Raw genomic sequence first — 5,000 nt, 5'->3', positions numbered from 1 at the left:
GTAATAAAATACCCTTTGGCCACACTCCTTATAAAGGCATCGAACCAACCCACCACCTGACACCAGCCAAACGTACATCCTGATTTGACACATCTCTGGCAACCTAACCCACGTTGGCCCTTAACCTAACCCACGTTGGCCCTTAACCTAACCCACGTTGGCCCTTAACCTAACCCACGTTGGCCCTTAACCTAACCCACGTTGGCCCTTAACCTAACCCACGTTGGCCCTTAACCTAACCCACGTTGGCCCTTAACCTAACCCACGTTGGCCCTTAACCTAACCCACGTTGGCCCTTAACCTAACCCACGTTGGCCCTTAACCTAACCCACGTTGGCCCTTAACCTAACCCACGTTGGCCCTTAACCTAACCCACGTTGGCCCTTAACCTAACCCACGTTGGCCCTTAACCTAACCCACGTTGGCCCTTAACCTAACCCACGTTGGCCCTTAACCTAACCCACGTTGGCCCTTAACCTAACCCACGTTGGCCCTTAACCTAACCCACGTTGGCCCTTAACCTAACCCACGTTGGCCCTTAACCTAACCCACGTTGGCCCTTAACCTAACCCACGTTGGCCCTTAACCTAACCCACGTTGGCCCTTAACCTAACCCACGTTGGCCCTTAACCTAACCCACGTTGGCCCTTAACCTAACCCACGTTGGCCCCTTAACCTAACCCACGTTGGCACCTTAACCTAAGTTACGCTGCACCTTAACCTAAGTTACGCTGCACCTTAACCCAAGTTACGCTGCACCTTAACCCAAGTTACGCTGCACCTTAACCCAAGTTACGCTGCACCTTAACCCAAGTTACGCTGCACCTTAACCCAAGTTACGCTGCACCTTAACCCAAGTTACGCTGCACCTTAACCCAAGTTACGCTGCACCTTAACCCAAGTTACGCTGCACCTTAACCCAAGTTACGCTGCACCTTAACCCAAGTTACGCTGCACCTTAACCCAAGTTACGCTGCACCTTAACCCAAGTTACGCTGCACCTTAACCCAAGTTACGCTGCACCTTAACCCAAGTTACGCTGCACCTTAACCCAAGTTACGCTGCACCTTAACCCAAGTTACGCTGCACCTTAACCCAAGTTACGCTGCACCTTAACCCAAGTTACGCTGCACCTTAACCCAAGTTACGCTGCACCTTAACCCAAGTTACGCTGCACCTTAACCCAAGTTACGCTGCACCTTAACCCAAGTTACGCTGCACCTTAACCCAAGTTACGCTGCACCTTAACCCAAGTTACGCTGCACCTTAACCCAAGTTACGCTGCACCTTAACCCAAGTTACGCTGCACCTTAACCCAAGTTACGCTGCACCTTAACCTAACTTACGCTGCACCTTAACCTAACTTACGCTGCACCTTAACCTAACTTACGCTGCACCTTAACCTAACTTACGCTGCACCTTAACCTAACTTACACTGCACCTTAACTGTCACATGTAACGTCACAGGAATGTAGCTTTGCCTAACAGCAACCCTCTGAACATAGTTCACTGCTTGGATCCTCTGGTGTCATGTGTATTTCTTGATGCCATGGTGCGTACCCTCACATAAAGGTCTTTCGAGTGTTGCGTACTTTCTACACAGTCCCGCTAACCACTGGAAGGGTGTACCGCTACAGAACGAATATCGCCCTCCCCTCCTGCCCTTCCAAGCTGGTCGGTCAGGCGTTTGTTTGTGAAATGAGCCTTGCAGCTGTTCAGTTGCATTCGGTTGTCGATGCAGTCAGTGTACGTTGTGGTACGGCCTGTGTGGACTGTCCGCTGATGTACGCGTAACCCACACTGATCATCCGTCGTTACGTACTGAGTGACATAATGTGGCACATGCTTGACCGTACACCGGCTGCGCCCTACAATGGCGAATCATAAGGGCCATATGTTGTGCACGATGCTACTTGTCTCGTCTCCCCATTACAGCGAGATTGCACTGTTGTACGCCGTACAGACATGTGGTAGGTAGGTACGGACGAAAGTATTGCATGTTGGCCCCCCCCCCCCCCCTCCTCCCTCTGCCGGGAATCAGCGTGAGCCGTCTGTTGATGTAGCGACGAGGGTTTTCCTATTTAATCGTATTGCCCCACACAACATGATAGCACGGTGGACCGCGTTCCACATCTGCGACATGCTACAGAGGCCGGTTGACAGTCGACCGCGCAAGGGACATTGCACACGTGCGCGGACCATCTTCCACGTGTTCTCTCGTGTACATGCCGCAGTGTGTATGTGGGCTGATGTAGCGTGTCGTGACACATAACATGCAGGCATGCCAGAATCGTAGATTTCGCAAATGTAGATTGACGTATACGTTTGCTGCCAAAGATCCGCAAATGAACTGGAAATCAGTTGTTGAGCGGTTGTTCGCGCTGCAGGTGCATCGGTGATAGCGACGATCGGTACATCTATGAACCGGTTGTTTCGGCGGTACCCGCCATGCCCCCGAACCTGAGTTGGCCATGTGGGTATGAAGCGATACGAGGCTGTGGCTTGGCGGGACAGTCCCCGGCCGGTGAGGGGGGGCCGCCCGGCGTGCTGGCCGCGCGCTGCGTGAGCGCACGCACTACAGCCGGCTGGTGGGGGGCGCCCAGTGGCAGGAGCGCCGGCCGACGGGCCCGGCTGGCGTCCCAGCTATGCGCCGGCGCACCCTGCGCGCGGCGCCAGGCGGCCAAAGTGGGTTCTGCCGAGCCCGGTGCGAAGCGCGGTGGACATCTGCAGTGTGCTGGTCCGATTGCGGACTGTGTGCGTTGAGGATGCGCCGCCGCCCGGCACTCGGCGTCGCGACGCCGTCTGCTGCTCGGTCGCCCCCAGCGGTTCTCGCAGGTGGTTTGTATCGCAGCTCTGCGGACGTGTTGGCGCGTGCGCTGTGCTGGGAGAGTTCGCTTCTGCACCCAAGTGGGGCTTTGCCCTTCTGTGGCGCTGGCGTTGGAGCTGCCGGTCACCGTAGGTGGCGCGTGTTGTTTCCCGCCGGCAATGCCACGACAGCACGCTCCCGGGCCTCTGTCGGCAGCGGCAAGCTCAGTTGGGAGCACGGGTGTTCGCACTGAAAGCGTCTACTCGCCCATCTCCGGGCGATTGCGCCTCTCTCGAACCCGACCAAGTACTTAGGACGGCGCTGCGCGCCGCCGGGACCTGAGAGGGTTTCGAGGTGTATCGTGCAGGGGAGCTCAGCCTCCTCCTGTTTGCAGAATAATTGAGCGGACGCTTGCGTGTTCGCGCGGGCCCTCGGGACACACTCCCGGGCGGCCGGCTGCTCAGCTCTCGTTGACGCAGCTCCCTGGTTGATCCTGCCAGTAGTCATATGCTTGTCTCAAAGATTAAGCCATGCATGTCTCAGTACAAGCCGCATTAAGGTGAAACCGCGAATGGCTCATTAAATCAGTTATGGTTCCTTAGATCGTACCCACGTTACTTGGATAACTGTGGTAATTCTAGAGCTAATACATGCAAACAGAGTCCCGACCAGAGATGGAAGGGACGCTTTTATTAGATCAAAACCAATCGGATTGGCTCGTCTGGTCCGTTTGCCTTGGTGACTCTGAATAACTTTGGGCTGATCGCACGGTCCTCGTACCGGCGACGCATCTTTCAAATGTCTGCCTTATCAACTGTCGATGGTAGGTTCTGCGCCTACCATGGTTGTAACGGGTAACGGGGAATCAGGGTTCGATTCCGGAGAGGGAGCCTGAGAAACGGCTACCACATCCAAGGAAGGCAGCAGGCGCGCAAATTACCCACTCCCGGCACGGGGAGGTAGTGACGAAAAATAACGATACGGGACTCATCCGAGGCCCCGTAATCGGAATGAGTACACTTTAAATCCTTTAACGAGTATCTATTGGAGGGCAAGTCTGGTGCCAGCAGCCGCGGTAATTCCAGCTCCAATAGCGTATATTAAAGTTGTTGCGGTTAAAAAGCTCGTAGTTGGATTTGTGTCCCACGCTGTTGGTTCACCGCCCGTCGGTGTTTAACTGGCATGTATCGTGGGACGTCCTGCCGGTGGGGCGAGCCGAAGGCGTGCTTGCGCGTCCCGAGGCGGACCCCGTTGAAATCCTACCAGGGTGCTCTTAGTTGAGTGTCTCGGTGGGCCGGCACGTTTACTTTGAACAAATTAGAGTGCTTAAAGCAGGCAAGCCCGCCTGAATACTGTGTGCATGGAATAATGGAATAGGACCTCGGTTCTATTTTGTTGGTTTTCGGAACCCGAGGTAATGATTAATAGGGACAGGCGGGGGCATTCGTATTGCGACGTTAGAGGTGAAATTCTTGGATCGTCGCAAGACGAACAGAAGCGAAAGCATTTGCCAAGTATGTTTTCATTAATCAAGAACGAAAGTTAGAGGTTCGAAGGCGATCAGATACCGCCCTAGTTCTAACCATAAACGATGCCAGCCAGCGATCCGCCGCAGTTCCTCCGATGACTCGGCGGGCAGCCTCCGGGAAACCAAAGCTTTTGGGTTCCGGGGGAAGTATGGTTGCAAAGCTGAAACTTAAAGGAATTGACGGAAGGGCACCACCAGGAGTGGAGCCTGCGGCTTAATTTGACTCAACACGGGAAACCTCACCAGGCCCGGACACCGGAAGGATTGACAGATTGATAGCTCTTTCTTGATTCGGTGGGTGGTGGTGCATGGCCGTTCTTAGTTGGTGGAGCGATTTGTCTGGTTAATTCCGATAACGAACGAGACTCTAGCCTGCTAACTAGTCGCGTGACATCCTTCGTGCTGTCAGCGATTACTTTTCTTCTTAGAGGGACAGGCGGCTTCTAGCCGCACGAGATTGAGCAATAACAGGTCTGTGATGCCCTTAGATGTTCTGGGCCGCACGCGCGCTACACTGAAGGAATCAGCGTGTCTTCCTAGGCCGAAAGGTCGGGGTAACCCGCTGAACCTCCTTCGTGCTAGGGATTGGGGCTTGCAATTGTTCCCCATGAACGAGGAATTCCCAGTAAGCGCGAGTCATAAGCTCGCGTTGATTACGTCCCTGCC

General features: G+C 54.5%; 1 non-coding gene across 1 annotated transcript in view; it reads left to right on the top strand.

Moving 5' to 3' along the window:
• Positions 1-3,286: 3,286 nt before the first annotated feature.
• The window catches only part of LOC126321815 (small subunit ribosomal RNA), a 1,893-nt gene continuing 179 nt past the window's right edge, over positions 3,287-5,000 (top strand). Inside the window, exon 1 of the ribosomal RNA XR_007558552.1 lies at positions 3,287-5,000. This exon is cut by the window's right edge and continues 179 nt beyond it. This is a non-coding gene — a ribosomal RNA (small subunit ribosomal RNA).

Source organism: Schistocerca gregaria, unplaced genomic scaffold, assembly GCF_023897955.1.
Source record: "Schistocerca gregaria isolate iqSchGreg1 unplaced genomic scaffold, iqSchGreg1.2 ptg000772l, whole genome shotgun sequence".
Lineage (NCBI taxonomy): Eukaryota > Metazoa > Arthropoda > Insecta > Orthoptera > Acrididae > Schistocerca > Schistocerca gregaria.
Note: the sequence above shows the minus strand (reverse complement) of the source record. Positions and strands in the feature narration are given on the sequence as shown.